Source organism: Manis pentadactyla, chromosome 3, assembly GCF_030020395.1.
Source record: "Manis pentadactyla isolate mManPen7 chromosome 3, mManPen7.hap1, whole genome shotgun sequence".
Taxonomy (NCBI): Eukaryota; Metazoa; Chordata; class Mammalia; order Pholidota; family Manidae; genus Manis; species Manis pentadactyla.
This window is the reverse complement of record NC_080021.1, coordinates 182,549,375-182,563,334: the sequence shown is the minus strand read 5'-3', so window position 1 is coordinate 182,563,334 and position 13,960 is coordinate 182,549,375.

The following is a 13,960-nucleotide window of genomic DNA, read 5'->3' as shown; positions in this document are numbered from 1 at the left end:
TGGGGGTGGTTAGCGAAAGAACGTGATGAGAAATAACATGCCTCGCTGAGAGGTGGTGGGTATGGTATTAGTTCAAGAAAGCTTCTGCAAGAGGTTCAGCATGGTCAGAAAGGAGACCATAACTATTTCTTCAGTGGTTTTTACCAGAAGGGCAGTATCAGGGACACCCCTAATGCCTGGGGGTAACGTCAGGCCACAGGATCTGGTTGTTGACTGTAGAAACCTAGAGGTTGGTAGTAACTCCCATGTTTTGGGCTAAGTACTCCGAGGGCTTTTGTCTCTTTTTCACATACAAAAAGAAAAAGGGGTAGCTTATAGTTTGGACTTCCAAGGGCAGGTAGATTTATTAAGTTTTCCTTCAAGGTCTTAAACACTAAGTCATGGTTTTCCAGATAATGGGTCAGGTTTAGTAGTTTTAAATAAGACATCAAGGAAACGTTTGGAATACAGTTGTGACAATAACCAGCTAGCCAAGAAAACCTCATAATTGACATTTGGTTTTAGGTTTTGGGAAACTCAAGATTCCATGAAGCCTACCAGTGTCTAAGTGTAATCCTTGTTCTGATATTAATGTCCTAAATATCAGACTTGAGTTTGAATAAATGGTAAATTTTCCTTTGCGATATTGTGTCCCTTAGTGGCTAAGAGTTTAACAGGTGAATACGATTTTCTTGTGAGGCGGCATGGGAAGGGGAGCAGAGAAGTAAACCATCTATATTACAGTGAAGTGGAGCCTCCAGAAAATTTTACGTCATCTAGGCTAGTTCTTAAAATTTGTGAGAACCAAAAATGACTTTCAGTAAGACCCTGGGCCATTATTGTCCTGGCATGTTGTTGTTCCTCTCAGGTAAAGGCACAGAGGTTTGTCCAGCCTTATTACCTCAAATATTAAAGGATTGTACTATGTACATGGGTTACAATGAAAAATTTGCTTTTATCAGGGATGGATGCTAATACTGTATGGAGGTTAGGAACAATAGGATGGCCAGGAATAACAATGTTATTTATTGTTTGGAAATCTTGGACAAATAACCACCTTCAAATATTAGGTTTTCTTACAAGTAAAATAGGGATTTTACAAGGACCTGTGCAAGGGGTAGTAAGTCCCTGTGCTTTATTCTATGATAGGTCTATGATATTCCATGATATTCTATGATAGGTCTTATGCCTTGTAAAACTTTTTTTATTGTAGAGTATTGATTAATTCTGGGGAGAGGTTTTGTAGGATCAGTTTGGATCTTAATTGGGGAATCTTAATTCTGCCTGTATCCATGGGAGATTTTGCCCATAGAGTAGGGAATACCAAAAACAGAGATGGTTCTGAAGTTTGACATTCCTTGGTCTGTAAAGTACATGTGAAAGAAAAAGGGTTTGGATTTTCTTGGTGATTAGATTCAAGGAATTCAAGTTCAGGGGATTCAAACTCAAGAGTTATTTTTCCCTTTTGAGAGAAAGAATTGGCAGCATGATATTTTTCTAGGAAATCTTATAGTGAGTGGATAGGAACTGATTCACTGAGGAGAAATGGATGTTTATTTTGCAAAGGTCCCAAGCAAAAGGATATAGGTTTAGAAATGGGAATATGTTGTGATTTATTTGAGACCCCCACTATCTGAATAAACGTATTACTCAGAGGAAGGGATTACTTTATTGTAGTGGAGTTGAGTACCAATTGAATGGCTTATGTGTCAGATAATATTATAAGAAATTAATCTCTGATCTGAAGAATAGTTTCTTGCAGTCTATCTAATAGTAGAATGGGAAATGAATGGTCCCTGTGTTTCCTCAGAGCCCCATCATTGAGATGAGTCGACCCTTGGCTTTTGGAAGGCTGTAATGCTGAAGGATCTTAAACTTTCATAACAAACCTGCTTTTTTACTTGTTTTTCTTTAATTTTTAAATTGCCCCAAATTTTGCAATCCACAGTAAAATTGCAAGAATAGTACAGTGAATAAACATTTATACCTTACCCAAATTTAGCAGTTGTTTACATTTTACCAAATATGTACAATAAAATGTATATTTTTAATAACATTTTCAGACCATTTGAAAATAAGTTGAAGATATCATGGCACCTTTGCTCTAAATACTGCAATGTGCATTTCCTAATCAGGTTATTCTTCTGCATAACCACATAACTTTATATCAACACGTAGCCACCATATTACCTAAGGAAAAAGGATGATACTTTTTAAATATCAGTTGCTATGCAGTATAAGCCATATTTAAATTCCAACTTTTAAAATTAAAAGCCTGTACTTTAGAGCTTTGTTTTCAATTCCTCATCCAATCATTTCATTCATGCATTTGGATGGTTCATCTGTTCAGACTCTTTAAGCTGGACCAGTTCCTATACCTTTTTCTTAAATAAGATTTTTATTTTAAAACGATTTTAGATTTACCCCCCAAAAAACTGTGAAGACTGAATAGAGTTCTCATATACTCTGCATTTTATTTTCCCTATTATAGGCAAATTGTAAATTTGTTACACATGATGCCCCAAATTTTGCAATCCACAGTAAAATTGCAATAATAGTACACGTAAGTATTGTAAATTTGTTACACATGATGAACCAATATTAATTCTTCATTATTAATTAAAGTCTATATTTATTCATATTTCCATAGTTTTTTTTCTTTTTTTCCTATTTCCTTTTTATGTTGCAGAATCCCATTTAGGATAAAATTAGTTCTGTTTTATTAGGCTTCTCTGGCTGTGAAAATTTTGTATGTTTTCCTTTTTTCTTTGATGACCTTGACAATTTTTAGAATTACTAATAGAAACTTTGTAGAATTTCCCATGATTGGGAGTAGTCTAGCATTGGTCTCATAATTTTCCTGTGCTTAGTGGTTATTGGAGGAAGACCACAGAGGTAAAGGGCTGTTCTCATTATATCACACTCGGGTTTTGTATTAGTTTGCTCTGGCTGCCATAACAAAATACCACAGACTGGGCGGCATACACAGTGGAGTTTGTTTTCTCACAGAGTGAGGTGTCCAAAGGTCGGTGTCATTCTGCGGCCTCCTGGGCTTGCAGACAACCGTCTTCTCTCTTTGCCTTCCCATCTTAGGAGTGTTCGTCCTTGCTTTTCGGTGATATCCTACTTGGTGTTTTGTGAGCTTCTTAGATCTGTGCTTTGGTATCTGATATTATTTTGAAGAAATTATGAGTTATTATTGTTTCAACTGTTTATTCTGTTCCTTTATCTCTTCTCTTTCTGGTATTGCCATCATGTGCATTTGATACCTTTTGTAGTTGTCCCACAGTCCTTGGATAGTCTTTTTAAAATTTTTTCAGTCTTTGTTTTCTTTGCATTTCAGTTTTGGGAGATTTCTATTGCTATAACCTCAAGTTCAGAGATTTTCCTCAACTGTGTCCATTCCATGAATAAGCCCATCACAGGATTCTTCAAAATTCTTCATTTCTCTCATTTCTCTTACAGTGCTTTTGATCTCCAGCATTTCCTTAGGTTTCTTAGCATTTCCTCTTTTTGCTTACAGTGCCCATCTGTGCTTACAAGCTGTTTTTATCCATTATAACCCTAGCATGTTAACCACATTTCTTATTGAAGTATAATTGATATACAATATTATATTGGTTTCAGGTATAGGACACAGTGATTCAACAATCAGATACATTACTGAATGCTCACCAGAATAAGTTACCATCTATCATCACACAAAGATGTTACAGTATATTATTGACTATATTCCCTATGCTGTACTTTTATTCCTGTGACTCATTTATCTTATAATTGGGTGTTTGTACTTTTTTTTCTCCCCCTATTTTGCCATATCTCTCTACCCACTCCCCTATGGCAACTACCAGTCTATTCTGTGTTTATGAGTCTATTTTTGTTTTGTTTGTTCATTTATTTTTTAGATTTAGATAGAAGTGAAGTCATATGGTATCTTTCTCTGTCTGACTTATTTCGCTTAGTATAATAGCTCCTAGGTCCATCCATGTTGTCACAAATGGCAATATTTCATTCTTTTTTATGACTTTTGTCTCACTGTATATGTGTACCACATCTTTATCCATTCATCTGTTGATGGACACTTATCCATATGTTGGCTATTGTAAGTAGTGCTCTAATAAACATAGGAATGTATACGCCTTTTTGAAATAGTGATTTTGTTTTATTCAGGCAAATTCCCAGAAGTGGAATTACTGGATTGTATGGATGTCTATTGTTAGTTTTGTGAGGAAACTTTATTAGAGCACTTAGAATATTAATCACAGTTGTCTTAAATTCTGGTCTCATAATTCCAAAATCTCTGCTGTATCTGGCTGTGGTTCTGTGTCTTTAAGTTGTGTTTTTTGCTTTTTATTATGCCTTGTAATTTCTTCCTGATAGCCAGACATGATCTGCTGGGTAAAAAGAACTGCACTAAATAAGCCTTTAATAATTGGTTTGAAGGGTTGACTGATTTGTTGGGATGAAAATGACAGTATTGTGCAGTATAGAACAAAAGAGTGGTACATACAGGAATGGAGTGAAAAAGATTTGTGACGGATGTAAGGTAATACATAATTTTTGTAATATAAAACTGATGTAAACGGGGTCAGCTATCAGGAATCATTGAAGCTCCAAAGTATCAAAATTGGAAAGAACTTAAAGGAACCAGGGAAGGGCTTTGAAAAGAAGTTGCTCTGAACTATGTACACTGTGCAAAATGATCCAATTCAATTCCAAATCCTCTGGCATTTATTCATGTGACTTTAGGAGCAGCCATATAAATGGGATCAATGTTGATGGCAAATTGAATTTTCAAAAAGCACTCGAGAAGCATTCATTACACTATATAAAACAGATTCATTTTTTATTAAATAAAACCACTTAAAAAATACCTTATCAACTTTAATAATATAAAGTTTGGTGGCTATTCATACTAGTTTGTTCATTTTATGCTACTCTGTTCTTACTCTGTCAGGTCATTTTCTATTTATTTTGTTTGAAATGAGATTTATAAAACACTGTGATGCTTTTAAGTCTCTTCCAGTTGTTCATGGTTGGAATATGCATTTGCAGATAAATTTTACTGGTACAACTTCTTTATCTATCACTGGTTCTTTGGAAATAAAGAGTATGTTTTTAATCTTTGCAATGGTTTCTGTGGCCATGATTGAGTTGATTATCTTTGTTGGTACCATGAGCTTTACTAATTAAATACATTCAATGGTTAGAAAAATAGACTTGCCTTTCCTTGGTGAAAGATGGATTAGTAGCCCCGGGATACCAGGGCATTCATTTTTAAAGTACTAAGTAATATTTTAGCTGGGAGAATACTCAGTGGTTCTTTCTTTTTTTCCTATTGTAATCTATAGTAAGAACATCCTGTGAAAGATGATGTGAAAACAGGTGTGTGGTTAATCTGAGTTTACCTTCATGCAGTTAAACAGTAAATACCATATCAGTACTTTTTTGCATGATTGAATAGCACTGTCAGAATCCTCACACAGGAAAGGAAGTTTATAAAGTATGTACATAGGTGAATGGACACATGCCACCCATAGACATGAATAATTCTATTTTCGTTAGGCCTGTTACACAGGATGAAATATTGCAAGGCTGAATATGGGCTTTTAGCAGTGTAACTGTGATGTGAGTCAACAAAAATTGGCTGTGGAATAAACCAGGGCTCCTAAACAGGATTTCAGATATAGCTCCTTATTAAGTACATTTTTAAAGTGTAGGGTTATGAAGATATTTCTTTGAAATTAATGTGCTCTGGTCAAATAGAAATCCTTAACATCCTTTGTAACTTTATAAAAACATTTCTCAGTTAAAAAATACCTAGTGATAGTGTTGATTATTTAAAGTGCAATTATTTTCACTAATAAGCATTCCAATAGGCACTTGGTTTATTTCAAATAAAAATATAGTCAACTCTAAAAACAAATTTGGAATTTTGCTTCATTATTTTTAAGATCACTGCTTTAGAAAATAGGCATCATTCAGTTTTATATTTCATACTATAAAATTCAAAATAAAAATGATAGAAAGAATGTAAAATATAATTGGTGGTTCCTTGTTCAATAGGTTGCTGATGTTTTAGATTTCCTTTATTCATTTTCTCATTTAATATGCATAGATATGTCTTTGTTTTACTGTCTAATGTATCTGATTACTTTATAGTCTAAACTGGAAATTAAAGTGGACTTTCCTTCATAAAATACCAAGCACTTGTTTTCATGCATGATTTTCAGTTCATGAAGATACACAAATACAGTTTTTATTGTAAACAGTTCTTTCAGGATGCTGTAAGCAAGGAAAATAAGATGCAGCATTGGCCACAATACACACTTAAAATGCAAGCTATTTTGTTTGTTTGGAAACAGTCCTAAAATTGGATTTCAATAAATTGATATATATATCAAAGATGGAAGCATTTTGGATATATATTTAAGATATCTTTTTCATGCATCAATGTTATAATATGGTCAGGCAGGGTGTGTGAGTCTAAGAATACAGTAGAACATATTGTAGAATGTATTATATATGTTAGGGTTCTACATATGTGACCTACATACCCAGTTTGAAAATTCTAGTGGCCACATTAAAAAGAGATAGTGACAAACAAGTACAATTAATTTCAGTAATGTACATAATTTAACCAGTCTACCCAAAGTATTATTTCAGTTACAGGTAATGTAAAAAATATTAATAAGATTTTTTTCTACACTAAGCCTTCATAATTTGGTATGCATTTTATAATCACCACACAGTTCAGCTCAGACTCGTCACATTTTAAGTGTTAATAGCCATGTGTGATTAGGGTTCTTATTGGCCAGCACAGTTCCACACAAACAAGGAAAGGATGTTTCTCAACATTAACGTAGTTATAATAAAGTTATAATAAACAACCCTCTTGTAAGTATGTAATCTCATCCTAAATGTCCATTTATAAAATTACTTCAAATTATTGTTTAAAAGTATTAAAACTTAAAACTATGGTGACAGCAATAATCTCACTTAATATACATTAACTTACAAAATATTTCTGTGATAGGCATGTGAAAATACTAGAGCACTGAACTAAAAATCAGAAAACCATGCCAAAAAATCAGAAAATTTTATGGTTTTTAAACTCTGAACAAGAATATTTTGCTTCAAAGAGTAATTTACATGTTAGCAACTTTCGATAAAATAGGAACAAACTACTGAAAATAAGTTTGTCAATAGAAGCATTTACATGGTGGTAAAATTATTAGTAGAAATAGCTTGCACTAGTAATTTGCACAGAGATAGATTCTGATACTACCTTCCCCACTTACTCTCTTAGTGGCCTGGAGAAAGTTACTTAATCTCTCTGAACCTGAGTTTCCTCTTCTCTAAAATGATTATAACTTCCTTTCAGAATTACGATAATCAAAGACATCATTCTGGTTTCTATGAAATACTGAGTTTGTTAATTCATATATAAGGTTTGTGTCAAATGATATGTATTAATATATACCACTGCTGTTCTTTTCTGAAAATATCATTCAGTAGTCCTACCTCAACTCTGGTATTTTGAAACCTCAAAAATAGTCTGAAACATGTCAAACACTGGTTTCTTAAGATTAAGCAACACTCTTTGCTCTTAGCAAATTAGGTGTATACAGTTCTTTGTAAAATGTTTTTTATTTATTTATTTTATTTTTTATTTTTTATTTTTTATTTTTTTTATTGAAGGGTAGTTGACAACAGTATTACATTACATTAGTTTCAGGTGTACAACACAGTGATTCAACATTTATATACATAATTCTAGGTACCAGCTATCACCATACCAAGTTGTTACAATATTTTGACTATATTCCTTATGCTATACATTACATCCCGGTTACTTATTTATTTTACAATTGTAAGTGTGTTTATATATATATATATATATATATATATATATATTTTTTTTTTGTGAGGGCATCTCTCATATTTATTGATCAAATAGTTGTTAACAACAATAAATTTCTGTATAGGGGGGTCAATACTCAATGCACAATCATTAATCCACCCCAAGCCTAATTTTCGTCAGTCTCCAATCTTCTGATGCATAACGAACAAATTCTTACATGGAGTACAAATTCTTACATAGTGAATAAGTTACATGGTGAACAGTGCAAGGGCAGCCATCACAGAAGCTTTCGGTTTTGTTCATGCATTATGAACTATACACAGTCAGTTCAAATATGAATATTCATTTGATTTTTAAACTTGATTTATATGTGGATACCACATTTCTCTATTATTATTATTTTTAATAAAATGCTGAAGTGGTAGGTAGATACGAGATAAAGGTAGAAAACAGAGTTTAGTGTTGTAAGAGAGCAAATGTAGATGATCAGGTGTGTGCCTGTAGATTATGTGTTAATCCGAGCTAGACGATGGCAATAAACATCCATGTATGCAGAAGATTTCTCTCAGAACATGAGGGGGGAGGTTCTAAGCCTCACCTCTGCTGCTCCCCATTTTCTCACCTGATGGCCCCCTGCGACTGTGCCTGTCTTAGGTTGTTCCTCCCTTGAGGAATCTTACCCGTCTCTGGCTAACCAGTCATCTTCCGGGGCCATACAGGGAAATGTTAAGTTGGTAAGTGAGAGAGAAGCCTTATTGTTTGAAAAGGTTAGCTTTTTACTTCTTTGCATATTTATGCCCTTTGGCTTCTATGCCCAGCATTTGTCTTGAGGTGTCTTTACCACTTGGAAGAATTATGATACTTGGTAAATTCGACATGTGGCACGAGTTCTATTTAAAGGTTGTGATTAGGTAGGAAGAAGAAAAGCTATAGAAGTAGCAGGCAGAAGAAAATCTGGGAAGATTGATTATTTCTTTGACATATCTTCCTGTAGAGTAACTTCAGCATGGATAGGTTTTAAACTACTAATTAAATTGTGCACACACATTAACATAATAGGAATATAGTTACCTAACCAAAGCATACCTGTAATTACCAGCCATCTCCAGGGAAACAAGAAAACCAGTTAGGCACCTTAGGCATTTGTGAAAACTTATCTATGATATGGTGGATATTGTCCAGCTGAACTTAAACAGTCTGAGAGAATTCAGATAAATTAGAACAACCCATTCCTGGGGACTGTTCATATCCCATATGTTCTTTTAACAATAAATAGTCTGTGGTTGTAAGATTTTGGAGTGCTACAATTTGCACTTCTCCTAATTCTTGGTTGATTTCCAACAGTATAGATCCAGTCGAATTTGTTGTTTTACTGTATGCACAGGCCAGCTTAGATATCTCCTTCTTCATTCCCATGGCAAGTCCAGGAACTGGTGGGATGAGTGCATCTACACCTGTGGCAGTGCATGGATCTTTGTTGGAGTTTTTTTTTTTGCTGATCATCTTCTGTCATGAGTCCTCCCGAGAGTGCTGATGTTGGAAGTTCTTTTTCATATCGTATCTTAGTTCATTTTCGGGGTAGCCAAATTAGGCTTTGATCCTCTGTATAAACACAAACAGACCCTTTGCCTACACTTTTATATGCCCTTTATATCATTGTGTAGAACTCATTGGAGGTCACCACATAGGAACTGCTTTTTTTTTTTTTTTTTAATCATTAATCTACACCTACATGACGAATACTTTGTTTACTAGGCTCTCCCCTATACCAGGTCCCGCCTATATACTCCTTTACAGTCACTGTCCATCAGCGTAGCAAACTGTTGTAGAATCACTACTTGTCTTCTCTGTGTTGTACAGCCCTCCCCTTTCTCCCACCCCGCTATGGATGCTAATCTTAATACCCCTCTTTTTCTGCCCCCCCTTATCCCTCCCTACCCACCCATCCTCCCCAGTCCCTTTCCCTTTGGTACCTGTTAGTCCATTCTTGAGTTCTGTGATTCTGTTGCTGTTTTGTTCCTTCAGTTTTTCCTTTGTTCTTATATTCCACAGATGAGTGAAATCATTTGGTATTGGTATTTCTCTTTCTCTGCTTGGCTTGTTTCACTGAGCATAATACCCTCCAGCTCCATCCATGTTGCTGCAAATGGTAGGATTTGCCCTTTTCTTATGGCTGAGTAGTATTCCATTGTGTATATGTACCACCTCTTCTTTATCCATTCATCTATCGATGGACATTTAGGTTGCTTCCAATTCTTGGCTATTGTAAATAGTGCTGCGATAAACAGGGGTGCACTGATCTTTCTCATACTTGATTGCTGCCTTCTTAGGGTAAATTCCTAGGAGTGTAATTCCTGGGTCAAATGGTAAGTCTGTTTTGAGCATTTTGATGTACCTCCATACTGCTTTCCACAATGGTTGAACTAACTTACATTCCCACCAGCAGTGTAGGAGGGTTCCCCTTTCTCCACAGCCTCGCCAACATTTGTTGTTGTTTGTCTTTTGGATGGCAGCCATCCTTACTGGTGTGAGGTGATACCTCATTGTAGTTTTAATTTGCATTTCTCTGATAATTAGCGATGTGGAGCATCTTTTCATGTGTCTGTTGGCCATCTGTATTTCTGTTTCGGAGAACCGTCTGTTCAGTTCCTCTGCCCATTTTTTAATTGGGTTATTTGTTTTTTGTTTGTTGAGGTGTGTGAGCTCTTTATATATTCTGGACCTTAAGCTTTTATCGGATGAGTCATTTTCAAATATATTCTCTCATACTGTAGGGTTCCTTTTTGTTCTATTGATGGTGTCTTTTGCTGTACAGAAGCTTTTCAGCTTAATATAGTCCCACTTGTTCATTTTTGCTGTTGTTTTCCTTGCCCGGGGAGATATGTTCAAGAAGAGGTCACTCATGTTTATGTCTAAGAGGTTTTTGCCTATGTTTTTTTCCAAGAGTTTAATGGTTTCGTGACTTACATTCAGGTCTTTGATCCATTTTGAGTTTACTTTTGTATATGGGTTTAGACAATGGTCCAGTTTCATTCTCCTACATGTAGCTGTCCAGTTTTGCCAGCACCATCTGTTGAAGAGACTGTCATTTCGCCATTGTATGTCCATGGCTCCTTTATCAAATATTAATTGACCATATATGTCTGGGTTAATGTCTGGTTGTCTAGTCTGTTCCGTTGGTCTGTGGCTCTGTTCTTGTGCCAGTACCAAATTGTCTTGATTACTATGGCTTTATAATAGAGCTTGAAGTTGGGGAGTGAGATCCCCCCTACTTTATTCTTCTTTCTCAGGATTGCTTTGGCTATTCGGGGTCGTTGATGGTTCCATATGAATTTTTGAATTATTTGTCCCAGTTCATTGAAGAATGTTGCTGGTAGTTTCATAGGGATTGCATCAGTTCTGTATATTGCTTTGGGCAGGATGGCCATTTTGACGATATTAATTCTTCCTAGCCATGAGCATGGGATGCGTTTCCATCTGTTAGTGGCCCCTTTAATTTCTTTTAAGAGTGACTTGTAGTTTTCAGAATATAAGTCTTTCACTTCTTTGGTTAGGTATGTTCGTAGGTATTTTATTTTTTTTGATGCAATTGTGAATGGAGTTGTTTTCCTGATTTCTCTTTCTGTTGGTTCATTGTTGGTATATAGGAAAGCCACAGATTTCTGTGTGTTGATTTTGTATCCTGCAACTTTGCTGTATTCCGATATCAGTTCTAGTAGTTTTGGGGTGGAGTCTTTAGGGTTTTTTATGTACAGTATCATGTCATCTGCAAATAGTGACAGTTTAACTTCTTCTTTGCCAATCTGGATTCCTTGTATTTTCTTTTTTGTCTGATTGCCGTGGCTAGGACCTCTAGTACTATGTTAAATAACAGTGGTGAGAGTGGGCATCCCTGTCTTCTTCCCAATCTCAGAGGAAAAGCTTTCAGCTTCTCGCTGTTCAATATAATGTTGGCTGTGGGTTTTTCATAGATGGCCTTTATTATGTTGAGGTACTTGCCCTCTATTCCCATTTTGCTGAGAGTTTTTATCATGAATGGATGTTGAACTTTGCCAAATGCTTTTTCAGCATCTATGGAGATGATCATGTGGTTTTTGTCTTTCTTTTTGTTGATGTGGTGGATGATATTGATGGACTTTTGAATGTTGTGCCATCCTTGCATCCCTGGGATGAATCCCACTTGGTCATGGTGTACGATCATTTTGATGTATTTTTGAATTCGGTTTGCTAAAATTTTGTTGAGTATTTTTGCGTCTACGTTCATCAGGGATATTGGTCTGTAGTTTTCTTTTTTGGTGGTGTCTTTGCCTGGTTTTGGTATTAGGATGATGTTAGCTTCATAGAATGAGTTTGGGAGTATCCCCTCCTCTTCTATTTCTTGGAAAACTTTAAGGAGATTGGGTATTATGTCTTCCCTGTATGTCTGATAAAATTCCGAGGTAAATCCATCTGGCCCGGCGGTTTTTTTCTTTGGTAGTTTTTTGATTACCGCTTCAATTTCGTTGCTGGTAATTGGTCTGTTTAGATTTTCTGTTTCTTTCTGGGTCAGTCTTGGAAGGTTGTATTTTTCTAGGAAGTTGTCCATTTCTCCTAGGTTTCCCAGCTTGTTAGCATATAGGTTTTCATAGTAGTCTCTAATAATTCTTTGTATTTCTGTGGGGTCCGTCGTGATTTTTCCTTTCTCATTTCTGGTACTGTTGATTTGTGTTGACTCTCTTTTCTTCTTAGTAAGTCTGGCTAGAGGCTTATCTATTTTGTTAATTTTCTCGACGAACCAGCCTTTGGTTTCATTGATTTTTGCTATTGTTTTATTCTTCTCAATTTTATTTATTTCTTCTCTGATCTTTATTATGTCCCTCCTTCTGCTGACCGTAGGCCTCATTTGTTCTTCTTTTTCCAATTTCGATAATTGTGACATTAGACCATTCATTTGGGATTGCTGTTCTTTTTTTAAATATGCTTGGATTGCTATATACTTTCCTCTTAAGACTGCTTTTGCCGTGTCCCACAGAAGTTTGGGCTTAGTGTTGTTGTCATTTGTTTCCATATATTGCTGGATCTCCATTTTGATTTGGTCATTGATCCATTGATTATTTAGGAGCGTGTTGTTTATCCTCCATGTATTTGTGAGCTTTTTGCTTTCTTTGAACAGTTTATTTCTAGTTTAATGCCTTTGTGGTCTGAAAAGTTGGTTGGTAGGGTTTCAATCTTTTGGAATTTACTGAGGCTCTTTTTGTGTCCTAGTATGTGGTCTATTCTGGAGAATGTTCCATGTGCACTTGAGAAGAATGTGTATCCTGTTGCTTTTGGATATAGAGTTCTGTAGATGTCTATTAGGTCCATCTGTTCTAGTGTGTTGTTCAGTGCCTCTGTGTCCTTACTTATTTTCTGTCTGGTGGATCTGTCCTTTGGAGTGAGTGGTGTGTTGAAGTCTCCTAGAATGAATGCATTGCATTCTATTTCCTCCTTTAGTTCTGTTAATATTTGTTTCCGGTATGTTGGTGCTCCTGTGTTTGGTGCATATATATTTATAATGGTTATATCCTCTTGATGGACTGAGCCCTTTATCATTATGTAATGTCCTTCTTTGTCTTTTGTTACTTTCTTTATTTTGAAGTCTGTTTTGTCTGATACCAGAATCGCAACACCTGCTTTCTTCTCTCTGTTGTTTGCTTGAAATATCTTTTTCCATCCCTTGACTTTAAGTCTGTGTGCGTCTTTGGGTTTGAGGTGAGTCTCTTGTAAGCAGCATATGGATGGATGTTGCTTTTTTATCCATTCTATTACTCTGTGTCTTTTGATTGGTGCATTCAGTCCATTTACATTTAGGGTGATTATTGAAAGGTATGAATTTATTGCCATTGCAGGCTTTAAGTTTGTGGTTACCAAAGGTTTAGGGTTAGCTTCTTTACTGTCTTACTGTCTAACTTAACTCGCTTGTTGAGCTATTATAAACACAATCTGATGATTCTTTATTTCTCTCCCTTCTTATTCCTCCTCCTCCCTTCTTCATATGTTGGGTGTTTTGTTCTGTGCTCTTTTTAGGAGTGCTCCCATCTAGAGCAGTCCCTGTAGGATGCCCTGTAGAGGTGGTTTTTGGGAGGCAAATTCCCTCAA